At 48.7% G+C, this 12,320-nt stretch overlaps 1 pseudogene; it reads left to right on the forward strand.

The window, feature by feature from the left end:
- Positions 1 to 346: 346 nt before the first annotated feature.
- LOC121062733 lies at positions 347 to 3,444 on the forward strand (annotated as a pseudogene).
- Positions 3,445 to 12,320: the final 8,876 nt, after the last annotated feature.

Consider the following 12,320-nt stretch of genomic DNA (forward strand, 5'->3'; position numbering starts at 1 on the left):
GATGACCAACAGCAGCTCCATCACTGAGTTCCTCCTGCTGGCATTCGCAGACACGTGGGAGCTGCAGCTCCTGCACTTCAGGTTCTTCCTGGGCATCTACCTGGCTGCCCTCCTGGGCAACGGCCTCATCCTCACAGCCGTAGCCTGCGACCACCGCCTCCACACCCCCATGTACTTCTTCCTCCTCAACCTTGCCCTCCTCGACCTGGGCTGCATCTCCACCACTCTCCCCAAAGCCATGATCAATTCCCTCTGGGACACCAGGGCCATCTCCTATCAAGGGCATGCTGCACAGGTCTTCATTTTTCCCTTCCTGATGTCAGCAGAGTGTTTTATTCTCACTGTCATGTCCTACAACCGCTACCTTGCCTTCTGCAAGCCCCTGCACTATAGGACCCTCCTGGGCAGCAGAGCTTGTGCCCAGATGGCAGCAGCTGCCTGGGGCAGTGGCTTTCTCAATGCTGTCCTGCACACTGCCAATACGTTTTCCCTGCCCCTCTACCAAGGCAATGCTGTGGACCAGTTCTTCTGTGAAATCCCCCAAATCCTGAAGATATCCTGTGCACACTCCTATCTGTAGAGGTTTTGGGTAGTTGTGATTGGTGTCTGTTTAGCATCTGGCTGTTTTGTTATCATTGTTTTTTCCTATGCGCAGATCTTCAGGGCTGTGCCGAGGATGCCCTCTGAGCAGGGACGGCACAAAGCCTTTTCCACGTGCCTCCCTCACCTGTTTGTGGTCTCCCTGTTTATCAGCATATGCTTTTTTCTTGCCTGAAGTCCCCTTCCATCTCCTCCCCATCCCTGAACCTGGTGGTGGCAGTTCTGTACTCAGTGATACCTCCAACATTGAACCCCCTCATCTATAGCATGAGAAACAGAGAGCTCAAGTGGGCTGTAAGCAAAGTGATTTCATGGGTGTTTCTGAATAGTGAGAAATTTCCCCTCTTTTTCCAGAAATGACTTAGCTTGGTACTTCCTCTCAGGCCCGGTCCTTCTTTCATTTTCATTATTGTTATTCTTATCTTTGATATAATTTGCATTTATTATGCTCTTAGAGTAATATCTCTTTTTCATCCTACTTCTGCTGAGGAGCGACATTGCTCTGTTTGCTCTTGAGGCTCTATAAATATGTGTCTAACAGAAGGTCAGAGCTGACTCTTCCATAGCATCTACAAAATAAAATGGGATCTCCACAGTGCACTGTCTGAAGCCTTGGCTCTTTTTTCAAGGTTGTTGCCAAGCTTTCCAGAAGCTTGTGCCGCTTTCCATCACCTATCAGACTCTTTCCATCATCTGTCAGTGGTCATGGTCATCCGGAGAGGTCCCAGATGACTGGCGACATCCTAATCTGAAGCCCATCTACAAGAAGGTTTGTAAGGAGGACCCGGGGAATTACAGGCCTGTCGGCCCCACCTCGGCGCCAGGAAAGGTGATGGAACAGATCATCTTGAATGCAATCACAAAACGTATGTGGGACAACCTGGGGATGAGGCCCAGTCAGCATGGGTTCATGAAAGGCAAGTCCTGCCTGACCAACCTCATCTCCTTCGATGTCTGGGTGACTTGCATGGTGGATGAGGGAAATCATATTGATGCAGTCCACCTAGACTTCAGCAAGGCCTTTGACACAGTCTCCCATAGTATTCTCGTGGAGAAGTTGGCAGCCCATGGCTTGGACATGTACACTCTTTGCTGGGTTAAAAACGGGCCGGACTGCCGGGCCCAGAGAGTAGTGGTGAACGGAGTGAAATCCAGCTGGTGACCGGTCACTAGTGGTGTTCCCCAGGGGTTGGTGTTGGGGCCCATCCTCTTTAACAGCTTTATTGATGATTTGGATGAGGGAATTGAGTGCACCCTCGTTAAGTTTGCAGATGACAACAAGTTGGGGGGAAGTGTCGATTTGCTGAAGGATAGGAAGGCTCTGCAGGGGGACCTGGACACGCTGGATCGATAGGCAGAGGCCAATGGGATGAGGTTCACCATGGCTAAGTGCCGCGTCCTGCCCTGTGGCCACAACAACCCCATGCAGTGCTACGGGCTTGGGACAGACTGGCTGGAAAGCTGTGCAGAGGAAAAGTTCAGATGTAGTACTTAGGGACCTGGTTTAGTGGGTGATATTGGTGGTAGGGGGATGGTTGGACCAGATGATCTTGGAGGTCTTTTCCAACCTTAATAATTCTATGATTCTATGCTTCTTACGATACAGAGCCACAAGTCCATGGTTTCCTGGTGCTTCCCCAAGCCTAGGAAGTGGCTGGGGAAGAACTGGTGCCCTATATTCTCCAGCCCTTAATGCAACCGTCTTTCTAGATGGGTGGCATCGAAAGCAATGCCTGTGCCCTGTGTCAGGGCTTTGACTGATGGAAACAGCGCCCAGCAGCCATAGCAGTTTGCTGCTGTTCCTCTGGCTGTGTCCAGCACATGTCCGTGAGACAGTCTCCCCCAGTCTGTGTGCTGAACCTGAGCCCAAAAGTCCTCAGCAAGTCCTCAGCTTGGGTCCTCCCCAAGGACTGGAGTGCAGTTGTGACCACAGGAAGGATGATCCCTCTCCTTGGGCCTGTCCATAGCTGGATGCCTTTGCATGCTCCACAGGAAAAGGGAGCATATTGTTAACATGCTAACACTCCTTTCACCATCTCTGTGTCTGTGGGAGCGTCAGAAAATGTCCCTCAGTCCTAAGATCCAGCAAAGCCCAGCTTCTTCTTTCATCAGGAACCTGGAGAAATTCTCTCAGAATTTCCAACACTCTCGTGCACACAGGCAAATACACACAAGTACATGCACAAACATACACTCTCATACACACAAAGATGTGCACACAGGGCATGGACACAGCCAACCACACACAGAGCAACTCCAACAGGGAACAGCACCTTCACAGCCACCACACCACCAGCAGCACACACAGAGCCATGAGCAACACACCTGGCCCCATCCCATTCCTCACCTCAGCCTGATCTGCTCTGAAGGTCACCAGTGCTCCACGCATCCCCAGCAGCAATTACCCATGGGTGCAGACACACACATGGCTATGTGGTTCCATGATTGTATAATTCACCCCCAACACACCCAGGAGTGAGCACACTCACACAGCAAATAGCCAGCAACAGAGTTGAATAAGAAGGCAGGACAGTGATCAGGAACAGGGCCCGACCAGACCAGCCCTGACCAGCCCCATATCCACATGCAGCTGGCCCCTTGCATCCCTCTCCCCTCCTCTTCCACAGGATTCTTCCTCCTCAAGACACTTTAATCCCTTCCTTTCTTACATGCAGTGCCCTGCTCAATTACCAGTTCTCACCAATCACATTTTCCCCCATTGATCCCTAGTTTGCTATACCTGTACCCGCATTTGGTAATTCGGATACCATTGCCTACGTCATCTGGGCCTCTAACAGGCAGGAGAGGTCAACATGTCACAGATTTGCTCTGCGGCAGGAGTGAGGGGGTGGCATGAACAGTCCTGAGCAGGGAGTGTTTTATGGTAACTGGTGCTCCATGCAGGACTGAAAATCGTCATTTTATGGCTGTAGGCCCGAGTATTGCCTCCAATTTTTTTAACCATTTCAAACATTTCACTTCAGTCAGCACACTTCTATCAGCTGAAATGATTGAACACTTCTAATACAATGTTTGAATTGCCCCATGACATTTTTTTTTCTTGAATGTTTATTACAGCAAAAGAAAAAATGCCAATCTTCCCCTGTACTTGCATTGCCAGAACTCTGTCTCTTATGCACTGCACTTCATCTCCCTACTCTTTCTGGTATTTCCACCTGGCTTTATGAAACAGACCATGTTGGAAGTCACTTTTCCAGTAGACTCTCTGGACATGTGCAGTTTCCATTCTTCTCCAGATTCCCCTCCCCTCACTCTTTGATCATTCAGATACCTCTCACCTACACAGTTGGTTCTCAGAACTTGAGGGATCTCAAACTTGCCGATATTTCAGTTTTCTATCTCATCATCCATATAGACAACTCTGTAATTGCATTTCTATTCATCATTTCCTACCTATGTCAAACATATCGTTATAGTCATCCCTTGTGGAAGTTGCACCTCACTGGAGGCAACTTGGATTTGGCTCACAGTTGGGGACTGTGGGGTTTGCTTCTTTGTTGTAAAATGTTAATAACAATGACATCAAAAACTGTGCCTGTGTGCAGCCAGTTGCCTGAGGAAAAGAGGTGGAACTTGGTGCAAAGAAGCTATAACAGCTGTGGACTTAACAGCTCTAACAGCTGTGGACTATAACTATAACAGCTACAACAGCTGTGAACTTAAGTGGAGAAGTTTGGTGTAAGGAAATGTGATGCAAGTCCCAGGTGGCTGATGAGAGAAGTGGTGGGGATGGAGAGGTGAGCAGCAAGGTTGTCCATAGGTTGTCCATACAGTCTAAGACTTCAAGGGACTGCTTTTCCACCTATACAGACCTCCTTAGGAGGCACATTGGATCTGTGACAACTAGAGAATGATGCTATCACTTCTTCAGAAAACTCTAAACTAATGGAAACTAATCTTAAATAAGGAAAATGCTCTTAGTAATCTGGTCATTGAAAACTTCCTCTTTAAACTGCATTCTTGAAACCTCACTAATTAATTGTACAAGTCTGCAAGACTGGATGAAAATGACTGAATTGTAATGAGCCCCATGGTGCATTAGGTGCTGAGACCATAAACTTCAGGTAGTGATAAGAGAATGATGTAACTGCAGAAGTTCAAGTCAGAAGGAAACCTTGAAGTGTCTAGGAGTATTAATGGGCCCCAGTGAGGGTCATTACTGACAAAGCCTCCCCATGGACTTGTTAGAGCAGACAATCGGAGGCCATGATTGCAGGTAAGCAAAGGCACTGGGCAGGAGACTCTGATGCTGAGTAAAGGCCTTGGTTTGTTTGGTGAAGCACAAAGGCCAAGCCCAGGCCCCCAGCCCCTGGGAAGGGGGGTCCTGTCCCTCACCTATGGCTCAGGGCCCTTCCTGGGGCAGTGGGATGTGGGGTGTGTGATGCTGTGTGAAGGACAATGCTATGACACCTCCTGGCCTTCCCACTGGGTTGCAAGGAGGCAACAAGGCCCCAGTGTCACAGAGCACAGCATGTCTCCTCATGAGCCTCAGTAGCAGAGACAACTGCCATAGCCAGGGGGACAAAGCCCTTGGATCTGCTGGGGTCTTCCAGCCTTGCCAGTGCTCTCGGTCTTCTCCACCACAGGCTGTCCTGCGCTGTCCTATCCCTTCCCACTTTTCCCTGGAAGCTTTAGTCACCCACCTTGCTTCTCCCCCTTGCTCTCATCCAGGCATTTCCTTAGTTTCACTGATGTCTCCCCACCCTCCATGGCAGTTGATTGAAACACAATAGCATGGGCTGACCACAGACTCCTTCTGGGTGACCTCTGGCACCACTGCATTACCCTTTCAGTGACATTTCCTCCTCCTCATGCCCAGTCTTAAACTTCCAAGCAACACACTGTAGCAGTTTTGACACTCGCCTGCTGTTTCCCACCACCAGAGAAAGCTCCATCATCCACAAACCACTTTTTTAAAAGATGTCCCAAGCCATCAGCCTTATGGAGCCCTATGGCCTGACCAGACAGAAGAAACCTCACCATGATCTTCCAAGCCATATACCTGCTGCTGGCCTGCCAGCTTCTCAGGTAGATGTGACCAAGTTGTGTGCCTGTTGCTGGCCCACCATGTACTCAGGCAGAAGGGACTTGAAAACCCACACCCAAGGCCTCTTCCTGCACGGGACCTATCAGGCTCTCAGACAGAGGGCATTTCACAATCAATGTGCCAAGCAGGCGCCTTCTGCTGCCTTATCAGGGATGCTGGCAGGTGTAAACTGAAAAGCACAGATGTCAGCCAGGAGGAAAGGGCTGACACATCAGCTGCTTCAGGAAGAAGCCACCTCATAGGCCCTGTCCCCAGCCATGTTACTGCTGCTGGCCTGTCAGCTCCAGAGACTGAGGTGAGCAGAGGCTTCCTACTGGACTTCAAGTTTCTGAGGCACAACAGACCACATAAGAACACATTCACCCAGCACTCGCCTTGTGGGCCAGGACCCGAGGACACAAAAAGTAAGCTTTTTAAATGAAATTTATCAATCAAATTTTCTAACACTTCTTTAAATATGGAAACATTCTTCACAGGATCTACTGTGTTCATAGTAACACATGATGTATCTCTACTTCTGCCTCTCTCGCTTTTGTTCATCCTCTCCCTATTATGTCTTCAGAGAGCTCTCCAATGGAAAGAGTCATTGAATCACAAAATAACTCATGTTGGAAGAGACCCCTGAATGGCATCCGCTTCAGCTGTCCTGCTCAAGGCAGACTAAATTAGATGCGGTTGGTCAAGGGCTCCTCTGTGCTTGGCACCATCCAGAAAGGATTTCAAAGTGTGCTCCATCCTGTAATTCAGAGAGTTAATAATGAGATTCAACAGTGTTTGCTCAAGTGCTCATCACTGAGGGATGCTGCTAGGAACTGCCTGACAGGAGAACAACCACAGATGACAACTGGGCCTGATTGTCCAGCACACTTCCCACCCACAGCCTCATCCATTTGTTAAGTCCACATTGCACCAATCAGGCCAGGAGAAGTCTTCGGGAGACAACATCAAAGGCCAAGGTGCAGGTAGACAGTGTCCCTTTCTTTCTCCTCCCCTAGGGTTTCAGGAATCCCGTTTTTGTCCTTCAAATGCCCGGAGGTGGCTGTGGAAAAACTTGCCCCATCACCTTCACAGGGTTGGAGGTGAGTCTGACCGGCCTTAATTTTTCCTACCCTCTTTTTTGTCTTCTGGAAGACAGGTTTGATGTCATTCCAAATCTCCAGAAAGCTCTCTGGTCCCCCTGGCACATTTGCTGACACAGTCCAGGAAGGCAGGGGAGGGTGGTGCAGGAGACAGGCAAGAACACACAAGTCCTACCCTTGTACACCCAAAGGCAGGGCATTGCAGTGCTTGTGGTGTCCCTCTGGCTTCTGCTGCCTCTTCCAGATTCTGGGAGGCACCTCAGTCCTGCAGTGCATCACTCTGCTCTGCACTTCTCTGAGATACCCCATGGCATGAGGAATGGACACAGGCTGAGGGCATTTGTCGTCACTCAGGTTCGCCTCACATGCACATGCACACAATGTGCACACTGAATCCTCATCTGTACAGGGCATACATATGGACTTCTGACTTAGCCATTCAATGTCCCTCTGTTGGGGAGTAAACCACCTCTCTGAGCTGCGTTGAGAGCCAAAAAAAGTCACCCAAGAAGTAACCAGGATAATACTCATCCCTTATTCTGTACCGTTTATACCATGACAGGTTCCAGACTTTCCAATATGTCTTCATTAATCAGCCCCCTGCAATTAGAACACTGATATCATTCCCTTAGTCTATAGGCCACCTCCCAGAAATGTCCATATTAATCAAATGTTCAGTGAATCCATTTAGTTCATGAATTGGTTTCTATCTGTTGTTGTGGCCTCACAGGACAGGAGAAGGCAATTTGGCCCACACTGGCCGAAGGGCTATCCCATACCACATGATGTAATCCTAAGCAAGAAGAGTGGGGGAATTGGCCAGGGGTGTCTGGGCATTGGTCAGCAGGAGATCAGCAATAGCATTCTGCATCACTTTTTTTTTTTTTTCCCCTTTGTTACAAAACACTTGTTTGTTACACCAAGAAGTACCTGCACTTTTACCATTTTCAGTCCTCTGCCCTATTGTGCTGGGGCAGGGTATTTGAGCCAATGGCTGTGGGGTGCTTATCTACCTGCTGGGTTAAACCACAGCACAGACCAGGCCGCAGAATCTGACATTGCAATGAACTCCTCCCCTCACCCCTGCTCCAGCCTGGGCTCGTCCACTGGCCACAGTCCCTTAGATGTGTACCTGTTCCAACACATCCTTATCCATGAGCCACAGTCCCTTCAAAGCTCTACCTCCTGTGTCGTGGACTTACTGACAGCCATAGATGGTTGCAGGTGTGCCTTCAGAGGTTTGGACTTATCCATGTGCCACACTCTCTTCAGAAGTGTACCTGCTCTAGTATGGCCTTCTCCATTCCAGAAGGATAATATGGAGTTCAGGGCTGCAATTTAGAGATTCAGTGCAGAGACAATTCAAGCAAATGTGGGGCTGGGACATACTGGCTGATAGAGTTCCAATAGGGTGAGGCTTTGGAAGAAGCCTGATGTGTTGTGGGGAAACCACAGGTATTGGTAAATCCTCAGGAAAACACAGGGTTGTGCTTGAAGCCAAAGCCAGTAAGGATGGAGAGAAGTTAGGAGAGCTTTGGCAATCATGGGGTCAGAGTGAGCTGGGAAAGTGAGTGTGTGGTAAATGTATGCAGGGATGCGAGCACAGGTACAGGAAAATGTAGGACAGGATGTGGAGGGGCATGGCAGAGGGCCGTTGTGGGGCTGGAGCCCCCCAGTGGAACCGGTGTCCTTAGGGCTACAGCTGCAGCCTCTTTCACTGAGGCCCAGCAGAGGACACTGGTCCCTTACAGCCCCAGGGCCTTGTTACCTCCTCAACCCCACAGAGCCTGGCAAGTGTCCTGCCAGTGTCCTGCACTCAGAATTGCCAGAGCCCTGAGCAGCCCAGGAAGTGCAGGAACCCCTTCCCAGGGGATGTGCTGAGGCCTTGGCCATCCCCCTTGGTGAAACACATCGAGGGCTTTCAGAGCCACATCCCCACTTGATTTTCCACCTGTAACCAGTGCCTCTGATTTCCTCCTTTACCATTTCCAAGGGCAGGCACCTTGTCTACTTGTTCCCCTCATGGTCTCTTCAGGTATGGCCCTCAGTGGGGCTGGCCAACACCCTCAAATATTTGGAGGCTTGCTTGTCTTTTACTTCTTCAGAGGCTTGCTCAAGCTTTCTGGATCTGCAGTTCAGGAACTTGGCAGCAGAGGGCGAATCAACATGCAAAACGCCCTCACAAGCCAAGGCTCTGGGCATAATTCTCCTGAAGTCTTCAATTCTTATGGGGTTCATTAGGGAGATGCCAGGAGTCTTCTTAAAGGGAAAGAATTCAATAATAATAATAATAATAAACCTTCTAGGAAAGAATCTCTTCTTTCTGCTTTTTTTTTTTTAGTTGTCTGCCTACAGATAAAATGATATCAGCGACCTCCAACTGATATTAATTCTGAATGTCTTCTAAGGGACTCTGAACATGTTTTTTTAAAGACAGAAGGTCCTGTGTCATATCTCATAGTCCCAGATGGGTGCTTCAGCTATTCCAGGGTATCCTTGAGGCAGCAGCAGCATCTTTGTGGGCAACTGAATCAAGCCCTGAAGGACATTGTAGGCCAAATTGAAATGTATGTGGAAAATTCCTTAATGTAATAAGTTTGTAAGAAGACTTCAATTTCAGAATTTTTTATGCTTGTCTACAAGTTATCATCATTTTTTTAAGAGGTGATGTATATGGAGCAGTGAGATATGACACTTTCTCCCCATTTATGTAAAGAAAAAAAAATGCAACGCTCTCCAAAAATGTATTTCTTCCCAATACTTGAAAGGGAGATTATGTTCCCAGGACATGCGCATATTGGCACATTTCACCTTTACATCTCAGGTCTAAGCAGAGCAGAGAGCCATGAAGGTTAGAGAGGTTGGACACATCCTGCTTTCATCTCTTTGCTGTTAAGCAGTGGCCACACCTGTGCTAGGAATTCCCTCACACATCCTTCCTGTTTATGAGACAGCCAAATCTTTATGGCACAAATGGCAGACTCCAACCAATACCCAGAAGCCCACAGCACAGAATTATCAGCAAATCACAGAATCGTTTAGGTTGGAAAAGATCTCTAAGAGCATCCAGTCCAACCTTTGACCTAACACTGCCATGTCCACCATTAAAACATGTCATGAAGCCCTACATCTTCATGTTTTTTAAAGACCTCCAAGGATGGTGACTCAGCTACTTCCCTTGGCAGCCTGTTCCAATACTTCATAACTCTTTCAGAGAAGAAATTGTTCCTAATATCCAACCTAAACCTCTCCTGGCACAACTTAAGGCCATTTCTTCTTGTCTTATCACTTGGTACTTTGAGAAGAGACTGATCCCCACTTCACTATAGTCTTTTTAAGGTGATTGTAGAGCACGGTAAGGTCTCCCCTGAGACTCCTTTTTAAGGCCCAGGGCACAGCTGAGGAAAGCAAATGTGACCCCTGTCTTAAAGGAATGCAAGATGGAAGACCCAGGAAACTATAGGCCAGACAGCCTTTCCTCAGTTCCTGGGAATCTGATGGGGTAGCTAAACATGGAAAACATTTCCAAGCACACGGAGGATAACAAAGTGATCAGGAGTCAGCATGGATTCACCAAGACTTTCTTGAGACTTACCAACTTGATAGCCGTCTCCAATGAAAAGACTGCCTTGCAAAATGAGGGCAGAGTAGGGAATATTGCCTATCTTGTCTTCAGAAAGTCTCTTCACGTGTCTCCCATAAGATCCTGGTAGAGGTGCTGATGAAGTCTGGGCAGAATGAGGAGCCAGCGTGGTGGATTGGAAAGTGCCTGGACAGCTGGGCTCACAGCTCTGTGGCACACAGTCTACTTGGAGGTCAGTCACTGTATGGATCAATACTGGCTCCAAACCTGTCCATTCAAACCTTAACCATTCTGTAACTTTGTGATCCAGTGATATCCCTTTTGGGAAATTGGAATTCCTGGGCATCTCCCTGAAGTGCCAGGGCACTGATGTGTATAGTGCGTACAACAAGAGGAAGAACCAGAGGTCTGTGTGTGGTTACAGACGTCTCATTTTGGATAGCAGAGATGGTGTGACAGCCCACAACAGGGGTGCAGCCAGGGGTGGAGAGGATTGTAAGGCACAGAGGGAGAGCAGACCCTTCACGGGGAGAGCAGCGGCAATGTAAGGAGCTTTGCCCTGGTTTTGGTGATGAGAACTCATGGGTCTGGATTAGCAGGCACACGAACATGGGTGACCTTGTAGTTGGTGTCACCTAGAGACCTCCTGTAAGGAAGAAGCAGCAGGTATGGCCTTCCTCAGACAACTGGAAAATGCCTCAAGTTTGCAGGAAATGGTCCTCACGGGGGAAGTTGAAACACCCAGATTTCTGCTAGAATACCAGTACAACAGAGCACAAGCCATCTAATGGGTTTCTGGAGGGCATCAATGCTAAACTGATGAGCATGCAGAGATATTGTTAGGACAGCCAAAGCCCTCCTGGAGTTGAATCTGGCAAAGGACATGAAGAACAACAAGAAGGACTTCTACAAGGACATCAGCATTGAATGGAAGGCTGGATAAAATGCAGACTCACTGCTAAATATAGAGAAGGCCAAGGTGGCAGAGGACATAGAGAGGGCTGAGGCACTGCTCACTGTCCTCTTTGCTATATTCTTTCCAACCTTGGCTTCTGGAACGGCAAGTCCTTGAGGTCAGAACAAAAAAAGCCTGAAGCAAGGAAGTCTTACTTTGTGAGGTGGAGGACCTTGTTAGGGAACCCTTGGGCAAACCGGATTCCAAAGAAGTGGTGGTTAAGAACATGACTGGGAGAAGTAAGTAGGAATTTATAAAGCGGAAAATGTGTTTAACAAAGCTGACTGCCTTCCACTAAAAGTTGTCCTCAGATCGTGGAGGCTTGTGGTTGCCCAGGGAAGTTGTGGAGCCTCCATCCCTAGAGGTATTCAGAACCCATCTGGACATGGACCTGGGCAACCTGCTCAGACTGATCCTGTCTGAGCAAAGGGGTTGGCCTAGGCAATCTCCAGAGCTCCCTTCCAACCTCAAACATTCTGTTGTTCTGTGATACCTGGCAGTGTTTCTGAAAACTTTTCTGTGGTACCTCAAACCAGTCTGAGTCCTGGTGCCCATGGAACAGAGTTTGCTTTAAGGATGACTTCACTCACTAGGTAACCCTGATGAGCAGAGATTACAAAAGCAGGCAGTGTCTCAACCCACAGCAGTATTCCCAGGTCCAGACTCCACTGACCAGCTCCTTCTTCCTTGAGGATTATGAACTGGAAGAACATTTGGAGGCCTGTACCTTGGCCTGCCCTCAGCTGGGATAACTTGGCAGCTAGATCACGCTGGTCAGTGCTTGGTTCACCTTTCATGCTCAGAAGTGATTTTTTTCCCCCTTTCATTTGATCTCTATCTTTCTGCCTTTTCTATCTTCTCTGCCCCAACTTGTGCCCCTGCCAGATCACCACACCTACTCAGACCAAGGGCAATCCCAGCCTGCTCTTGAAGCACAGCCTCACCAGGATCCCATGGGACTCTGCAGACAGGCTGTGAGGGCCTGCTCTAGGAGGAGACACTGCATGAGATCAGAGGAGGGCACGTGAAAAACCC

This window comes from Cygnus olor, chromosome 34, assembly GCF_009769625.2.
Source record: "Cygnus olor isolate bCygOlo1 chromosome 34, bCygOlo1.pri.v2, whole genome shotgun sequence".
NCBI classification, from domain to species: domain Eukaryota; kingdom Metazoa; phylum Chordata; class Aves; order Anseriformes; family Anatidae; genus Cygnus; species Cygnus olor.